We start from the raw sequence: 20,384 nt of genomic DNA, 5'->3' as shown, positions 1-20,384 counted from the left end.
TCTACAGATTCAATGCAATCCCTATCAAACTACCACTGGCATTTTTCACAGAACTAGAACAAAAAATTTCACAATTTGTATGGAAACACAAAAGACCCCGAATAGCCAAAGCAATCTTGAGAACGAAAAACGGAGCTGGAGGAATCAGGCTCCCTGACTTCAGACTATACTACAAAGCTACAGTAATCAAGACAGTATGGTACTGGCACAAAAACAGAAAGATCAGTGGACCAGGATAGAAATCCCAGAGATAAACCCACGCACATATGGTCACCTTATCTTTGATAAAGGAGGCAGGAATGTACAGTGGAGAAAGGACAGCCTCTTCAATAAGTGGTGTTGGGAAAACTGGACAGGTACATGTAAAAGTATGAGATTAGAACACTCCCTAACACCATACACAAAAATAAGCTCAAAATGGATTAAAGCCCTAAATATAAGGCCAGAAACTATCAAACTCTTAGAGGAAAACATAGGCAGAACACTCTATGACATAAATCACAGCAAGATCCTTTTTGACCCACCTCCTAGAGAAATGGAAATAAAAACAAAAATAAACAAATGGGACCTAATGAAACTTCAAAACTTTTGTACAGCAAAGGAAACCATAAACAAGACAAAAAGACAACCCTCAGAATGGGAGAAAATATTTGCAAATGAAGCAACTGACAAAGGATTAATCTCCAAAATTTACAAGCAGCTCATGCAGCTCAGTAACAAAAAAACAAACAACCCAATCCAAAAATGGGCAGAAGACCTAAATAGACATTTCTCCAAAGAAGATATACAGACTGCCAACAAACACATGAAAGAATGCTCAACATCATTAATCATTAGAGAAATGCAAATCAAAACTACAATGAGATATCATCACACACCAGTCAGAATGGCCATCATCAAATATCTAGAAACAATAAATGCTGGAGAGGGTGTGGAGAAAAGGGAACCCTCTTGCACTGCTGGTGGGAATGTGAATTGGTACAGCCACTATGGAGAACAGTATGGAGGTTCTTTAAAAAACTACAAATAGAACTACCATATGACCCAGCAATCCCACTACTGGACATATACCCTGAGAAAACCATAATTCAAAAATAGTCATGTACCAAAATGTTCATTGCAGCTCTATTTACAATAGCCAGGAGATGGAAACAATCTAAGTGTCCATCATCAGATGAATGGATAAAGAAGATGTGGCACATATATACAATGGAATATTACTCAGCCATGAAAAGAAACGAAATTGAGCTATTTGTAATGAGGTGGATGGACCTAGAGTCTGTCATACAGAGTGAAGTAAGTCAGAAAGAGAAAGACAAATACTGTATGCTAACACATATATATGGAATTTAAGGGATAAAAATGTCATGAAGAACCTAGGGGTAAGACAGGAATAAAGACACAGACCTACTGGAGAATGGACTTGAGGATATGGGGAGGGGGTAGGGTAAGCTGTGACAAAGCGAGAGAGTGGCATGGACATATATACATTACCAAACGTAAAATAGCTAGTGGGAAGCAGCCGCATAGCACAGGGAGATCATCTTGGTGCTTTGTGACCACCTAGAGGGGTGGGATTGGGAGGGTGGGAGGGAGGGAGACGCAAGAGGGAAGAGATATGGGAACATATGTATATGTATAACTGATTCACTTTGTTATAAAGCAGAAACTAGCCCACCATTGTAAAGCAATTATACTCCAATAAAGATGTTAAAAAAAAAAAAAAGAAAGGAGGAGGGCTGAAGTTTTCCCCTTTGCTCTCCAAAATCTTTGCTTCCTTTTAGATGACTTTATAAAACAGCTTTATTGAGATGTAATTCACATACCATAAAATTAATCCATTTAAAGTGTACAGAGCCCGCAAGTCGCAGCCTGCTCACCTCACACCCGCCCACCCCAATGGAGCCCAGAATTTCTGTGATCGTATTTGAATAAGTCACTTGGAGAGAGCCCGTAGCTCCATTGCACCATGTGTGGCATTTGGGCCCTCTTTGGCAGCGACGACTGCCTTTCTGTTCAGTGTCTGAGTGCTATGAAGATTGCACACAGAGGTCTAGATGCATTTCTTTTTGAGAATGTCAGTGGATACACCAACTGCTGCTTTGGATTTCACCGGTTTGTGGTGGTTGACCAGCTGTTTGGAATGCAGCCAATTTGAGTGAAGTAATATCCTTACTTGTGGCTCTGTTACAACAGTGAAATCTACAACCACAAGGAGCTGCAACACCATTTTGAATTTGAATACCAGACCAAAGTGGATGGTGAGATAATCTTTCATCTTTATGACAAATGAGGAATTGAGCAAACAGTTTGTATGTCGGATGGGGTATTTGCATTTATTTTACTGGATACTGTCAATAAGAAAGTGTTCTTGGGCAGAGATACCTATGGAGTCAGACCTTTGTTTAAAGCCGGGACAGAAGATGGACTTTTGGCCATGTGTTCAGAAGCTAAAGGTCTCATTACCTTGAAGCACTCTATGACTCCTTTTAAAAAAGTGGAGCTTTTTCTCCCAGGACACTATGAAGTTTTGGATTTAAAGCCAAATGGCAAAGTAGCATCAGTGGAAATGGTTAAATATCATCGCTGTAGCGATGAGCCTCTGCATGCCCTGTGTGACAGCGTGGAGAAACTCTTCCCAGGTTTTGAGATAGAAACTGTGAAGAACAACCTACGAATCCTTTTTGACAATGCCATTAAGAAACGTTTGATAATGGACAGAAGGATTGGCTGCCTTTTATCAGGTGGCTTGGTTTCCAGTTTGGTTGCTGCCATCCTGTTGAAGCAGCTAAAAGAGGCCCAAGTACAGTATCCTCTCCAGACATTTGCGATTGGCATGGAAGACAGTCCCGATTTACTAGCTGCTAGAAAGGTGGCAAATCATTGCGAGCGAACACCATGAAGTCCTCTTTAACTCTGAGGAAGGCATTCAGGTCCTGGATGAAGTCCTATTTTCCTTGATATTACATCAAGGAAATACTACATTTCCTTGCTATTTCCTTGATATTATGGTATTACAACAGTCCATGCTTCAGTAGGTACTTAATTTCAAAGTACATTCCGAAGAACACGGATAGCGTGGTGATCTTCTCTGGAGAAGGTTCAGATGAACTTACACAGGGTTACATATATTTTCACAAGGCTCCTTCCCCTGAGAAGGCCGAGGAGGAGAGTGAGCGGCTTCTGAAGGAACTCTATTTGTTTGATGTTCTCTGAGCAGATCGAACTACTGCTGCCCATGGCCTTGAACTGAGAGTCCGCTTCCTGGATCATCGATTTTCTTCCTATTACTTGTCTCTGCCACCAGATATGGGAATCCCCAAGAACGGGATAGAAAAACATCTCCTGAGAGAGACGTTTGAGGACTCCAGTCTGATACCTAAAGAGATCCTCTGGTGACAAAAAGAAGCCTTCAGTGATGGAATAACCTCAGTTAAGAATTCCTGGTTTAGGATTTAACAGGAATACATTGACCATCAGGTTGATGATGCAGCGATGGCAAGCGCAGCCCAAAATTTCCCGTCAGTACTCCCAAAACGAAAGAAGCCTATTACTACCATCAGATCTTTGAATGCCACTATCCGAGGTGCGCCGACTGGCTGCCTCATTACTGGATGCCCAGGTAGACTAGCACCACTGACCCTTCCGCCCGCACTCTGACCCATTACAAGGCCGCTGCCAAAGCTTAGGTACTCCCTGAGCTGTGGAGTGAAAGTAAATATTTCTTCTCATTATGAAGGGTAGGGGGCTTGGGGGCAGGATGGGTCAACTGCCCAGGCTTGCGTGGGTGTGAAAAAATAAAAGCCTTAAATCTGAAAGAAAGAAAGTGTACAGTTCAGTGGTTTTTAGTATATTCACAGGTGATGCAATCATCAACACAATTTAATTTTAGAATATTTTCATAATCTCAAAAAGAAAATGATATTCATTAGCAGCCACTTTCCATTCTCCACCCCCAGCCCTAGGCAACCACTCATCTATAGATTTGTTTTTTCTGGACATTTTATATAAATGGAACCATATAATATGTGGCCTTCTTTGTCTGGATTATTTCACTTTGCATGATGATTTCAAGGTCCATCCACATTGTAGCATGCATTAGTACTTCGTTATATTTCATGGCCAAATAATATTCCATTGTTTGGCTATACCACATTTTGTTTATCCTTTCATCAGTTGATTGACATATGGGTTGTTTCCACTTTTTAGAGATTATGAATAATGCTACTATGAACATCTGTGAACTAGTTTTCCTATGGACATATGTTTTCATTTCTCTTGAGTATATATACGTAGGAATGGTGAGATATATTTTTCTGTTTGATTGAGGAGGGGGTTTCTTTCTCTTTCATGTTGGAGTCTTTCCTCAAATATCTAGTGATCCCTGGTGATCCTGTTTATATTTAAATCAGAATTTTCAGCATGTCCATCTCAGCCCAGACTTTCAAGGTAGCCGTTGCCTCCAAATTCTAAGATTTTTAGGATAAGACATTCTTGCTTTACCATCTTAAAACCAAAAGTCTTATGTACACCTTAAAAATTAATTACAGAAGCAATAATTATACATATTCTTTTTTAAAAATTACAGTAAAGCAAAAATCTCATTATAACTTCTTCTAACTCTATTTTCCTCTCCAGGGACCAAGTTATTCCCCTCACTCCAGCAAAGCATACTTTCTGCTTTAATTCCATTTTGATTGGCAGATTTTCTTGATCTTTTTTGTTTGTTTGTTTTTGTGTTTGACTGTGCCACGTGGCTTGTGCGATCTTAATTCCCCACCAGGGATTGAACCCTTGCCCCCTGCAGTGGAAGCATGGAGTCCTAACCACTGGACCACCAGGGAATTTCCAAATCTTTTATTGCTTGGACATTTTTCAGATATTCCTTGAATTTTGCCCTGGAGTGTCATTATAAATAAGATTATGTAACAGTCACTTTCAACCGCCATCATGAGCCCATTAGCCCATTATATATACATGCCTAGTGTATTTCGTGTGTTTAAATTAACACAAATGGTATCACATCATTCATATCATTCTGTGGTTTGCCCTTTTCACACAACAATGTGTTATATGTTAGGTTCTTTCTCTTTAGCCACCTTGTAGTGTTTATTTGTAATAAATACATTGTATTTAATTTATTCATTTCCCCTTTGATGGGCATTTAGATGGTTTCCAATTCTTTGCTATTACAAATAATGCTTCAATAAACATCCTTGAATCTGTTTCCTTGTGCATATGTGTGATTGTCTATAGGTCATACAGTCAGTTAGCATGTATAGTTTTCAGTTTTATTAGATGCTATCAAGTTGTTTTCAAAGTGCCTGCTTCAACGTACACTCCCATCAGCAGTCTATAAAAGTACCTTCCCCCATACCTTCTCCAACAGTTGATATTGCCAAATAATTCATTTCTGATAATCTTACTGGTGAAAAAATAGTATCTCCATATTTTAACTTGTGTTTTGTTAAGTGAGGATCTTTTATATTTTAATTTATCATTTGGATGTCTTTCCTATACATTGTTATTTATATTATTTCCTCATTTTCTTAGGATTGGTTATGTTTTTCCTATTGATATGTAAACGTGTTCCGAATTAGAGTGTATTTGTTTCCCTGTCACTTATATTTTACTTTGTAATAGTATCTTGGGTCATAAATTTTTTTTAAATTTTGATATCAAATTTATTAATCATTTCCTTTACCGGTTTGAATCATGTTTTAGGAATTTATTTACTATCATAAAATATTCTCCCAAAATTAATGTATATATTTAATGTAATTTCAATTAGATTCAATTAGAATCCCAATATGATTTGGTGGGCTTTTTTAAAGTTTTTTTAAAATCATTTATTTATTTATTTTTGGCTGCGTTGGGTCTTCATTGCTGTGTGGGCTTTCTCTAGTTGCGGCGAGTGGGGGCTACTCTTTGTTGTGGTGTGCAGGCTTCTCATTGCTGTGGCTTCTTGTTGCAGAGCACAGGCTCTAGGCGCATGGGCTTCAGTAGTTGTGGCACACGGGCTTAGTTGCTCCGCAGCATGTGGGATATTCCCGGACCAGGGCTCGAACCTGTTTCCCCTGCATTGGCAGGCGGATTCTTAACCACTGCGCCACCAGGGAAGTCCTGGTGTTTTGTTTCTTTTTTAATTGGATAAAATGATCCTAAAGAAAGGATAAACAGGGAATTCCCTGGCAGTCCAGTGGTTAGGACTCAGCGGTTTCACTGTCAGGGCCGGGTTCAATCCATGGTTGGGAACTAAGATCCTGCAAGCCACACGGCGTGGCCAGAAAGAAAGAAAGAATACTCCAAGCAGACAATGGATTAATATCCATAATATATCAAAAGCTCTTATAAATTAATTCAATATAAGAATGAACAAACAATATGAATAAACAATGCAGAGAGGAGAAAATTTTCTGCCAAGAAATAATGAAAAGATGCTTAAATTCACCATTAGTCCAGGAAATGCAATTTAAAGTAACAATGAGATATCACACTCCACCTTGTCAGAGACGCAAAAATTGTAAAAGAGCTATTACAGCTATTGCTGGCTGGGATTTGGAGAAAGGATATATATATATATTTGTTTGTTTGTTTGTTTGTTTGTTGTGGCCTCTCCCGTTGCGGAGCACAGGTTCCGGTTGCGCAGGCTCAGCGGCCGTGGCTCACGGGCCCAGCCGCTCTGCGGCATGTGGGATCTTCCCGGACCGGGGCACGACCCCGTGTCCCCTGCATCGGCACGCGGACTCTCAACCACTGTGCCACCAGGGAAGCCCGAGAAAGGATATTTTTATCTTTAACTTTTGACAAAAGGTAACAAACTCAGAGATTTATATACTGAAAAAATCTTTTGTCTATAAATATTTCCTTATAGGCCTCTCATTATACCATTTTGTCTGGATTTATGTTTTACTTTAATTTTCATTTAGTTCTCATAATAATTCTATTCCTCAATATTTTTATGCTCTTCTGAATGGCATTCTATATTTCATTACATTTTAAGAGCATGTCCATTTACTCTCTTTGATTTTCTATATAGGCAATCATTTTGCCTCTCCACAATTTTTTCTTCTTTCTCAATTCCTATTCTTTTCTTTTTCCTTCCTCCCTCCCTCTCTCCCTCTGTTTTATTTATGAGGCTATTCTTCGTTGCGGTGTGCGGGCTTCTCATTGCGGTGGCTTCTCTTGTTGTGGAGCACAGGCTCTAGGTGGGCGGGCTTCAGTAGTTGTGGCACACGGGCTCAGTAATTGTGGCTCATGGGCTTTAGAGTGCAGGCTCGGTAGTTGTGGCGCACGGGCTTAGCTGCTCCACGGCATGTGGGATCTTCCTGGGCCAGGGCTTAAACCCGTGTCCCCTGCATTGGCAGGCGGATTCCTAACAACTGTGCCACCAGGGAAGTCCCAAACCTTTTATTTTTATTTTTCAGTTTTTTATTCTTTTAAATTAATTTTTATTGGGGTATAGTTGATTTACAATGCTGTGTTAGTTTCTGCTGTACAGCAAACTGAATCAGTTATACATATACATATATCCACTCTTTTAGATTCTATTCCCATATAGGTCATTTCAGAGTATTGAGTAGAGTTCCCTGTGCTAAACAGTATGTTCTTATTGCTGTAGTTATCTATTTTATATATAGTAGTGTGTATATGTCAATCCCAATCTCCCAATTTATCCCTCCCCCACCCTTTACCCCCTTGGTAACCGTAAGTTTATTTTCTACATCTGTTACTATATTTTGTAAATAGGTTCATTTGTACCATTTTTTTAGATTCCACATATAAGTGATATCATATGATATTTGTCTTTCTCTGTCAGACTTACTTCACTCTGTATGACAATCTCTAGGTCCATCCATGTCGCTGCAAATGGCATTATTTCTTTCCTTTTTGTGGCTGAGTAATATTCCACTGTATATATATATATATATATATATATATATACCACATCTTCTTTATCCATTCCTCCATCGATGGACATTTAAGTGGCTTCCATGTTCTGGCTATTGTAAATAATGCTGCAATGAACATTGGGGCACATACATCTTTTTGAATTATGGTTTTCTCCGGATATATGCCCAGGAGTGGGATTGCTGGATCATATGGTAGCTCTATTTTTAGTTTTTTAAGGAACCTCCACACTGTTCTCTATAGTGGCTGTACCAATTTACCTTCCAACCAACAGTGTAGGAGGGCACTCTTTTCTCCACACACTCTCCAGCATTCATTGTTTGCAGATTTTTTGGCAATGGCCATTCTGACTGGTGTGAGGTGATACCAGTCAGTTTGGATTTGCATTTCTCTGATAATTAGTGATGTTGAGCATCTTTTCATGTGCCTCTTGGCCATCTGTGTTTTCATTGGAGAAATGTCTATTTAGATCTTCTGCCCATTTTTTGATTGGGTTGTTTGTTTTTTTGATGTTAAGCTGCATGAGCTGTTTGTATATTTTGGAGATTAATCTCTTGCTGGTTGCTTCATTTGCAAATATTTTCTCCCATTCTGTGGGTTGTCTTTTCATTTTGTTTATGGTTTCCTTTGCTGTGCAAAAGCTTTTAAGTTTAATTAGGTCCTATTTGTTTATTTTTGTTTTTATTTTCATTACTCTAGTTGGTGGGAATCTTTTAAAATAACCCCTTAGAGTTGAAGCCCACAAAGTTGGTGACCTCTGCCCCTTGTTTGCTACCTTGCTCTCTGTCTTGCTTGTTTGTGATGTGGGACAGAGAACTGACCTTTCCCTGTTTCATTGCGCATGCCCCTGTCCCCCCGCCCGTCCGTTTCTGGGAACTGTAAGTAATGTCTTGCGACTCCCTTTGTGTGAGTGGACTGAGACCATGCCTTCAATCAAAACGACCCCAGGGTTTTACTTCCCCAAACTGTGAGCACAGATGCTGAAGGAGCTACCTGTTAACCTATGTGGGTGACTTGTGCCTCTTCATTCAGCAGGTCATAGTCTGCATAGTCTTAATTTAATACACAAGCTATGGGCCCCCCAACACAAAGAACAGAGGCAATAGAACTGGATGTGCAAATAGTTGGCTTTTCTTCTGGGCACTCCAGGAGATGAGCTTTCACAGCATGAGGGGTGCTCTGAATGGGATGGGTCAGGCCGGGTGGTTTGGGGAGAGCATGTGTTGTGAACATCTGCTTGCTCTTTTAAATTTAGGACTCTTAAATACAGTGAATCTATTGAGTATGAATAAAAAATACTTCAATAAGTGGGATATTTTAATCATGTCTATTTCACTGGTCATTGCTACTCTCAAAAGCTTGTATACCTTTATTTTTATCAGTCACTTTATTAAATTCTCTTATAAATTTTTATAGTTTTTAATTGATTAGGATTTCTAGAAGTACAATCATATTTGAAAGTATAAATAATTTTATCTCTTATTTTCAAATATTTATGCCACTCTTTCCACTTTATTGTCTCATTGCTTCAGCTATAAGCTCCACAAAGGCAAGAATTTTATTCACTACTCTATAGACTGTTTGCCTAAAACAGTTCATAGCAAACACTCAATAAACATTTGTTGAATGAATAAATAAATCAGGTAAAATCTTCAAATTAACGTTGAATATTTATGCTAACAGTAGACTTCCCTCTTTAGTTCTTTTTTTTTTTTTGCCACGCCCTGCAGCATTTGGGATCTTAGTTCCCAGACCAGGGATTAAACCGGCGCCCCCTGCAGTAGAAGTATGGAATCTTAACCACTGGACTGCCAGGGAAGTCCCCTGGTCTAGTTCTTAATTTGAATACTTCAGCAGTTAATGTGTTTGTTGCTGGTTTTTGGCAAATAGACACTGTTATGTTTACGATTTCTATTTCTATTCCTATTTTGCATAGAGTTTTATTAGGAATGGCGGCTGATTTTCACACAGTGCTACTTTGGGGGTATCTATTGATACAATCTTATGGGTTCTCTCCCTTATTTTATTGATATAGTGAATTAATGTTGACAAAATTAGTAAAAAGTATTAAACTTAAAGTCCATGGTCTATATAAGGAAAAAGATGAAATCTTACTTTAAAGATCAAGAAATGCCTACGGAAAGGTAAACTGTATTTCTAGAAGGGAAAATTTAACATAAAAATGTCAATCCTTCTCAACTGATTAGTTTCCATTAAGAACCCCAATGGGGGATGTGGCCAGGATGGCAGAGTACGAAGACCCTGAGCTCACCTCCTACCACAAGCACATCAAAACTGCAACATTTACAGAGCAACTATCCATGAAAGTGACCTCAGGACTAGCAGAAAAGATCTTCTACAGCTAAAAATATAAGGAAGGAACCACAAAGAGACAGGAGGGGTAGAGAGGTGGAGATGGGGGTATAGTCAAGGCCCATACCCCTGGGTGGGCAACCCACAAACAGGAGGATAATTATAATTGCAGAGGTTTTCCCTAAGAAGCAAGGGGTCCAGGCCGCACGTCGGACTCCCCAGGCCAGGGGGTCCTGCATCAGGAAGACAAGTCCTCAGAACATTTGGCTTTGAAGACCAGCAGGGCTTGCTTTTGGGAGAGCCAGAGGGATGTAGGAAATAGACCCCACTCTTAAAGGGCACACACAAAATCTCACATACTCCGAGACCCAGGGTAGAAGCAGTGATTTGAGAGGGTCAGACCCACTTGCTGATCTCAGAGAGCCTCCCAGAGAGGCAGGATGCAACTGAAATTCACCCTGGGGACATAGATGCTGGCAGCAGCTGGTTTTGGGAGTGCATCCCACCACAAGGACACTGGTGGTGGTAAGGACCATTTTAGAATCTTCCCTCCACCTTATTAGTGCCGGCCCTGGCCCTGCCCACCAGCCAGTTGGCACCCATCCTGGGATGTCCCAGGCCAAGCAGTTAGCTGAATGAGGACACAGTCCCACTCACCAGCAGGCTAGTTGCGCTAGGACCCCCTGAGTCCCCAGCTGCCTGGGGACATGGCCCCACATATCAGGGGGCCCAGGACCCAGACCTTCCCATTAGTGTACCTGCATTAGCCCTGGGCCCCTTGCAGTTAGCCATCAGACCCAGCCCTGGAACCTGGCCTCACCCACCAGCAGGCCATCACCAGCTCCAGGTCACTCCAGACCCTGTAGCCAGCCATGTCAGGAATTGGCCCTTCCCACCAGCAGGCTGACAACAGTCCCTGAACCTCCCTCCAGGCTACGGTCCAGCGCATCAGCAGTCTGACACTAGCTCTGAAACCCCTGGGCCTGTAGCCAATCACACCAGGACCTGGTTCCACCCACCTGTGGGCTGGCACCAGGACTGGGATTCCCCTGGCCACGTAGCCAGCTACAGCCAGGACCCGGCCCCAACCACCATCAGTTGGCAGCCTCCACACAAGGCAGGGCCTGGCAACCAACCAGACCAGGGACCAGCCATGTCTACCAATGCACCCAAAGTAGTCAGCCAGACACAACAGAAGGACCCACGCAGCACATGTAGAGAGCAACCCTAAAGCATATAGCTCTGGTGACCAGAGTGGAGTGTGCTGCTGGGCCCCAAAGGAGATTTCCTACATAAGGTCACTTCTTCAAGATTGGGAAACATAAACAACCTACCAAACACATAGAAATAAAAACAGCAAGTTAGGCAACATGAGGCAACAATGGAATATGTTCCAAATGAAGGAATAAGAAGAAACGCCAGAAGAAAAACTAAGTTAAGTGGAGATAAGCAATCTACCAATAAAGAGTTTAAGGCAATACTCATAAAGATTCTCAAAGAACTCAGGAGAAGAATGGATGAACAGAGTGAGAAGTTAGAAGTTTTTAACAAAGAGTTAGAAGATATAAAGAAGAACCAAACAGAGCTGAAGAATACAATAACTGAAATAAAAAATAACACTATAAGGAATCAATGGTAGATTAAATGATACAGAGGAACAGATCAGCAAACTGGAGTAGTGGAAATCATTCAAGCTGATCAGAAAAAAAGAAAACAGAATTTTCAAAAATGAAGACAGTTTAAGAGACCTCTGGGAAAACATCAAGCATACTAACATTCACATTATAAAAGTCCCAGAAGGAGAAGAGAGAGAGAAACGTACAGGGAACATATCTGAAGACATAATAGCTGAAAACTTCCCTAACTTGGGAAAGGAAACAGACATCCAGGTCCAGGAAGCACAGAGAATCCCAAATAAGATCAACCCAAAGAGGACCACACCAAGACACACTGTAATTAAAATAGCCAAAATTAAAGATAAAGAAGGAATATTAAAAACAGCACAGGAGGACTTCCCTGGTGGTGCAGTGGTTACGAATCCGCCTGCCAATGCAGGGGACACGGGTTCGAGCCCTGGTCCAGGAAGATCCCACATGCCGTGGAGCAACTAAGCCTGTGCGTCACAACTACTGAGCTTGTGCTCTAGAGCCTGTGAGCCACAACTACTGAAGCCCACGCACCTATAGCCCGTGCTCTGCAACAGAGAAGCCAGAGCAATGAGAAGCCTGCACACTGCAATGAAGAGTAGCTCCTGCTCGCCGCAGTTAGAGAAAGCCTGCGCACAGCAACGAAGACCCAATGCAGCCCCCAAATAAATAAATATATTTTAACAAATAAAAATAATAAATTAATTAATTTAAAAAAACAGTAAGGGAAAAACAACAAGTTATATACAAGGGAAATCCCATAAGGCTATCAGCTGACTTTTCAGCAGAAACTCTGCAGGCCAGAAGGGAGGGGCATGATATAATTATGATGAAAAGGAAAAAACCTACAACCAAGAATACACTACCCAAAGGCTTTCATTCAGATTTGAAGGCAAGCTCAAGTTTTACAGATAAGCAAAAGCTAAAAGAGTTTGGCACCATGAAATCAGCTTTACAAAAAATGTTAAAGGGTAGTTTAATAATAGTTCATTTTAGGGAAATATTTTTTCTTCAAAGATAAAGTAAATGTCAAATGATACAAATATGTCTTTCCAAAATTAATAATCTCCTTCTCCACTGGCCCCAGGTAAACAATGTTAGCAATTTGGTAGATGTATTTCCATGTATTTCCACCCAGCCACTCCGTGGCATGTGGGATCTTCCCGGACCGGGGCACGAACCCGTGTCCCCTGCATCGGCAGGCGGACTCTCAACCACTGCACCACCAGGGAAGCCCTTAAATTTTGTTTTTAACATCTAAAATCAACTTTATTGATGTATAACTTACGTACACTAAAATTCACTAATGGGTGAGTTTGTTTTCTACTGTACACTTTTCTGTATTTGTACATCATAAAAACAAAGTACAGGATTCTGGAACAACGATGATTACATAGTTTTTGAATCTCACCCAATTCTCTCATAAAAACAGAACAACTAGACAGCAAAGCCAAAATCCCATCAACAGCATTTCCAACAATTACAAAATGACATGACAAGGTATCCCCATGAATCCAAAAACAAGTGAGTGGGGACAAACCACCAACAGTTAAAAGACCGGCGTGGTGTCAGCATTTGTGTGGGAGAGAGTAGAGTGAAACACTGGGGCCTCTGACACACCTGAGAACAGCAGACCCCAAAAAAGCCAACAGATATTCACAGGAAAGGACAACAGGGTAATTTGAAAACAGCAGTTCAAACAGAGCAGGGCTTTGCCCAGTCCAATAGCTGACACATGCAAGGAGTCCATGGTAAGGTCTGAAGAGGCTGGAGTAGTCTAAGTCCCAGGAACTCTCCAACTGACCAGCAAGGCTCCTGCTAGAACAGGGTTCCACACTGAGGAGAAAATGATGGAAGTAGAATAAAAATTAATTAAAACAGGACAACAGAGCCACACGAAGAGAAGGAAGCTCTGGATGAAAGTGGAAAAGAACAAAGCTAGGAAATCTTGAGAGAGCAACTGGTCATGTTTTTGAAAATTACACAAAAAGAACAGCAGAGGGAGCTCTGTGAAGTTAGAAAAGCTATCCTGAACCTTGCCTCCTAAAAGTTCAGGAAAACAAATGTTTCCAAAAGAAAAGAGGGTCAAAGGATCGAGGGCAAATCCCACACAGTTTTTACAAAAATAAAGAGAATAAGAAGCAGAATAACATCTCTACTGACAATGAAATCACGCCAGACAGTCATGTCCACGAGCAAAACAGACCGTAATCCACCATTTCAAAATGAGCTGAAAGATACTGTGAAAATAATGTAAGAAATAAAAGAACAACAGAAGTCAGAATTTGAAAATGCAGCTATTAGGTGACTAAACTCGGGAAAGAACTGGAAATAAAAGAAAAAATCTGGGACTTCCCTGGTGGTCCAGTAGTTTAGAATCCCCCTTCCAATGCAGGGGATGCGGGTTCAATCTCTGGTTGGGTAAGTAAGATCCCACATGCCGTGGAGCAACTAAGCCTGCACGCTGCAACTACTGAGCCTGTGCACCACAACTAGATAGAAGCCCAAGAAGCCCGTGTGCCGTATGAAGAGCCTGAACACCACAACTAAGACATGACGCAGCCCAAAATAAATATTTTTAAGAAAGGAAAAAAATCTCTTCAGAAATGAAGACTAAATTAAAAGGAATATAAGACTAAGTAAATATAATAGATAATGCCTTAAGAGAAACAGAAAGTAAAATTTTTTTAAGTTGAAAATAAATGAAGGGATATAGAGAATACATACTAAAAGCTAAAATCAAGGAAAAAAAATTAAACCACTACATATTGAAATAACACACTGCATATATAAGATTATCAACTCAGAATGACCAACATAGTCCTGTTCTAGTAAAATTATTGAACTTTAAGGAAAAAATTATTATTTCATCATGTAGGCAAAAAGAGCAAGTGACCTAGAAAAGGGGGAAAATTATATTGTCATTAGACTGTTTGACAGGAACAGTTTATGTCAGAGAAATTAGGGTAACATAACTAAGATATACTTAAGGCAAAAAAATGTAAGCTAAGGGTTTTTTTTTGTTTGTTTTTTGGCCACACCACAAGGCATGAGGGACCTCCTGACCATGGATTGAACCTGTGCCCCCTGCAGTGGAAGCATGGAGTCTTAACCACTGGACAGCCAGGGAAGTCCCAAGGCTAAGGGTTTTATACCCAGCAAAATTGACTTGGGGTGCAGAGAAAAGGGAATCCTCTTGCACCGTTGGTGGGAATGTAAATTGATACAGCCACTATGGAGGTTCCTTAAAAAACTAAAAATAGAATTACCATATGACCCAGCAATCCCACTACTGGGTATGTACCCAGAGAAAACCATAATTCAAAAAGACACATGCACTCCAATGTTCATTGCAGCACTATTTACAATAGCCAGATCATGCAAGCAACCTAAATGCCCATCGACAGACGAATGGATAAAGGAGATGTGGTACATATATACAATGGAATGTTACTCAGCCAAAAAAGGAAAGAAATTGGGTCATTTGTAGAGACATGGATGGACCTAGAGACTGTCACAGAGACTGAAGTTAAGTCAGAAAGAGAAAAACAAATATCGTATATTAACGCATATATGTGGAATCTAGAAAAAATGGTACAGATGAACCGGTTTGCAAGGCAGAAATGGAGACACAGATGTAGAGACCAAATGTATGGACACCAAGGGGGTAAAGCCAGGGGTGGTGGGGGTGTTGGGGTGGGATGAATTGGGATATTGGGATTGACATGTATACACTAATATGTATAAAACAGATAACTAATAAGAACCTGCTGTATTAAAAAATAATAATAAAATAAAATTTTTAAAAAATTGACTTGGAAGTTTGAAGGGCATACACAACTGTTACCAGTATTCAATAATTAAGAGAATGTAGATTCCATGAGCCCTCCCTGAAGGATCTAGAAAAAAACTTTACAAACAAAATGATTAGAGCAACATCAACATAAGGATTGGTGGTAAGCCAGAGATAGATAGATAGAGATATAAATATATGTATAACTTGTAGAACTAAGAATAAATATATCTGTATGTTTTCCTTTTCCTCTAACCCTTCCTTTTGTGAACAATTTAGTCCAAAGCCATTAAGTGGGACCAAGCAAGGGAGGCAAAGGTGTGAAGCAGAAAATGGTGCAGAGCCACAGTGGCCCAGCATGAGATGTGAGGAAGACGTCTAAGCAGGGAGGTGGCAGCGACAGTGACCTGATGTAGGTTGTTGGAGCCACAGTAGGATAAAGGGGGTGTGTACTTGGAGAGATGGTCCATAGTAAGGTATGGGAGCCTGAGTCGGGTACAGAGAAAATCTTCATGAGGGGATGGTGCAGTAGGATGTTGGAGCTGGAGCAGAGTGAGGAGGGCATTGGTGAAGGGATGGAGTTGGTGGCAGTGATGGGAGATTGGTTATGCATAAGGGAATTGATTTACATATATAGAGAGGATAATGGGAGCCAGGTTTCTCACTTTCACTTTCAGAAAAGGGAATAACAAATATGGAAAGGGAGAAAGTTAGAATATGTTATGTCCAGTAGTGTTGAATTGAAATTGGAGATACTGGTGTAAAGTTGTAGTTTTCAGTGGATAGATAGATAACTAATAAGTTATCTACTATCTACTAATAAGTAGATAGATATAGAAATAAATATTGATGTAAATGTATGTGCATAGCTCTCTCCACTGAGAAGTATTGGGGACAGCAATATCTCAGTAATGAGCTCACCTAGGGACTAAATCTTGGTTTCTAAATACCAGTCTCAGGAATTCCCCGGCAGTCCAGCAGTTAGAACTCTGTGCTCTCACTGCCAAGGGCCCGAGTTCGATTCCTGGTTGGGGAACTAAAATCCCACAAGCTGCTCGGCCAAAAACAAACAAACAAACAAAAAACCAAAAAAAGGAATAAATACCAGTTTCTACTAAAAGGAATCAAGGCCCTTTGGAGAAATGACTGATTCCAGGGCTGGTGCAGAGAAAGTATGAGCCTGGAACATCCTGTTTTGCCAAAAAGTAACGATGTGCTCAAATAATGATGGGGACATGTTAAAAGGACCCAGAAGCCAGTTTTCTTTAAAATTGATTTTTATTGGAGTATAGTTGATTTACAATGTTGTTAGAAGCCAGTTTGAAAAGGCTCTCACTGGCCAAATCTGGAATAATTTGAGCATCAGAATGAATGTTTAAATCTATGAGTTCATAAAAATACAAAAAATGCTAACTGGTCACATTTAGATAATGATGGGGCAAAATCATTTTAAAAGTCTTTAAAGAGAAAGAATAAAGCATTTATCTGACATTTCTTATATGAGCTTAACACTGGGTAACCAAAAAAGTAGATGAGAAAAGTGTCCCCTTATGGAAATATTCACGTTAAGGAATGAAAACAAAGTTATAGAATTAGAATATCATTATTGTGCAATACCAAATGAATTAACTGAACAGAAGCAATTGCTAACATCACAAGAAAAAGAGACAACCAGACACAATGGGCCTCCTGGTGAAAAAACACACCACCACTTACCGTCTTGCCAAAGGCATCAAACCTGAGTCTGAACAGACCTCTGGATTGAGCTGTCCACGTGCAGGAACTGCAGAGGACTGAAGAACATGTTGAACTAAACTATTAGTATGCAATCAGCAAAACCCAGACTGTGGGCAGAAAGCAGGGTATACAGATCAAACATCCTGGGGTCTTTAACAGATACACTGTTATGGAAAGAAAGGGCTAGAGGAGGAAATCTGTAGATTAAAAAACTCAAAATACATATAAAATCAAATAAATGGGAAATCTGAAGTATAGTGTTCAGGGAAGCACACTTGGATGATGAAACTATAAAGAAATCCAAGGGGATAATTATCATAAAAGTCAGGATAGTGGCTATTTTCTAGAAGAGGGAAACAATTGTGATTGGAACTGGGCTAGCTGGAGAAGTTCCATTTCTTGATTTAGATGGTAGTTTCAAGGGTGTTGGCCTTAAAGTAATTCAAGTCATGTATTTGTTTTGTGTGATTTTCTATATGTGTGTTTTATTTTTCAGTTATAAAGGTAAAAAAAAAACAAATCATGGACTTCTGATTCCAGATGTGGTAGGCTGATAATGGCTTCTCAAGATATATCCACAGCCTAATCCCTGGAACCTGTGAATGTTACCTTTTTTGAAAAATAAGAAAAAAGGTTTTTATTTGGAAAAAGGGTTTTTTTTTTCTCCTCCAGATGTGATTAAACTAAGGATCTTTAAATGAAGAGACTATAATGCATTACGTGGGTGGGCCCTAAATGTAACCACAGTGTCCTTATAAGAGAAAAGCAGAGGGGGATTTGACCAAGAGGAGAAGGTGAGAAGAAGATGGAGAGAGATTGGAGTTATGTACCCACATGCCAAAGAACACCAAATAATGCCAGAAGCTAGAAGAGGCAAGGAATGAATCCCCCTCCAGACCCTCCAGAGGGAGTGTGGCCCTGATGTTGCCTTGCTTTCAGATTCTGGCCTCTAGAATTGTGAGAGAATACATTTCTGTTGTTTTAAGCCACTAAGATTGTGGTTATTTGCTATAGCATCCACAGGAAACCAATATACCAATACACCAATAAACCAATACAGGTAAGCTGTAGGTCATGGCAGGTCAGTCTTCCTCCTGCAATAAGAAGCTAGAAAAACTACAAAAACCATGTTTTTTAAAGGCAACAAGGGGATGTCAAAGGAATGAGGACTAGATCAAGTAAAATTCTGTTTCTGAAGTGAGCTGAGCACAGGCTGAAGATAAGGCCTAACCTAGACAGAATGCCTCTGCTTGGGGAAAAGAAATCACCAAAGACTTTGATGGTCATGCAATGCTGGAATGACGAGTTAAAATTTTAAAGGGCCTCTAATGATGGCTAGTTTTATCTATGGAAAATTTGCGGAACTCCTGGAATGTTCATGAGGCTGGAGAGTTGGGTTAAAAGCTTCTAAAAGGCACAATGAACCTCCCACAGTCTGGCATTATTGATTAGGAAGTGAAGACCTGCTGAGGCAGGGAAAGGAGAAGAGCCTCAACTACTCAACTGGTCTCCTCCTCAAGATATTTGCCAGATTTTGAGACTCCCTGGAACAGGAGCCTGCAGAGCTGGCTCAATCTTCTTCAGCACTTCAGAGCTAAGGAGATGAATACCTGCCCAGCTTTCAGTCAAAAGATTGTGAGGAACATGCCTGAAGAATATGGATGAACCAGACTGAAACAGCAACCCAACCCTGAGACAGCCTAATCCTTGACTGGATTGAGGTGAATCAGTCCCTCACCCTATCTGCCTAATAGGAAAAAGTGAGAACCCTCTCTGGTGGAAGAGAACATGATATGGAGCCTTCTGTAGTTATTCATAATTTCTGGCAAACAATAAAAAAGCATGAGACTTGTAAAGAGAAAAAAAAATATGACCAAAATGAAAAGAAAAAAAATATAAAAAGACTCATAGATGATCCAGATACTAAAATTAGCATACAAGAATTTAAAAATAACAATGATTAACATGTTAAAGAAAATAGCAAAAATTATGGACATATAAATGAAAATGAATTTTAACAGAAAATTGGAATCTATAGAAAACTCAAATGGGGCTTCCCTGGTGGCACAGTGGTTGACAGTCTGCCTGCTGATGCAGGAGACATGGGTTCGTGCCCTGGTCCAGGAAGATCCCACATGCTGCGGAGCGGCTGGGCCCGTGAGCCATGGCCGCTAAGCCTGCATGTCCAGAGCCTGTGCTCCACAACGGGAGAGGCCACAACAGTGAGAGGCCCGCATACCACAAAAAAAACCCCAAAAAACTCAAATGGACATTCTAGAACTGAAAAACAAACAAAAAGCCAAAATCTGAAATGTAAGGGTTTAACAGCAGATTGGGCACAGAATTAGAGAACTGGAAGATAGGTCAGTAGAAAACATCCAAACTGAAACACAGAGATAAAAAAGAATGGAAAACAAAAAGAAAGTAAGAAGCATAGGAGACATGCTCAAATATCTAGCACATGTTTAACTGGAATCTTAAAAAAGAGGAGAGAATATTGGGAAAAAGCAATATTTAAAGAGATAATGGCTGAGAATTTTCCAAAACTGATGAAAGATATCAAACCACAGATTCAAGAAGCTCAGCAAACTCAAGCAGGATAGGTACAAATAAAACCATGGCTAGGCATATCCTAGTAACACTGTTGAACATCAGAGACACTGTTGGGTATCTTAAAAGAAGTCAGAAGAAAAAAGCCCCATTATCTTCAAAGAAACAACAGTATGACTAACAGATGACTTCTCAACAAAAACAATGGAAGCCAGAAGAAAATGAAATAACATATTTAAAGTTCCAAAAGAAAATAACTGTCCACCTAGAATTCTATACCAAAAGGAAAAAAATGCCATAAAATATAAAATTTAAAGATATCTTTACCAAAACAATCTTGAAAAAGAAGAATAATGTCTTGTACAGTCTGATTTCAAAACTTACTACAAAGCTACAGTAATCAAAACAGTGTGGTGCTGTCATAAAGACAGACA

The 20,384-nt window shown here is 40.1% G+C and overlaps 1 pseudogene; it reads left to right on the top strand.

Moving 5' to 3' along the window:
- The first annotated feature begins 1,906 nt into the window (after window positions 1-1,906).
- Window positions 1,907-3,689, top strand: LOC132515980 (asparagine synthetase [glutamine-hydrolyzing]-like; annotated as a pseudogene).
- The last annotated feature ends 16,695 nt before the right edge of the window (window positions 3,690-20,384 follow it).

The sequence above is a fragment of the Lagenorhynchus albirostris genome, chromosome 2 (genome assembly GCF_949774975.1).
Source record: "Lagenorhynchus albirostris chromosome 2, mLagAlb1.1, whole genome shotgun sequence".
In the NCBI taxonomy this organism is placed as follows: Eukaryota; Metazoa; Chordata; class Mammalia; order Artiodactyla; family Delphinidae; genus Lagenorhynchus; species Lagenorhynchus albirostris.
Note: the sequence above shows the minus strand (reverse complement) of the source record. Positions and strands in the feature narration are given on the sequence as shown.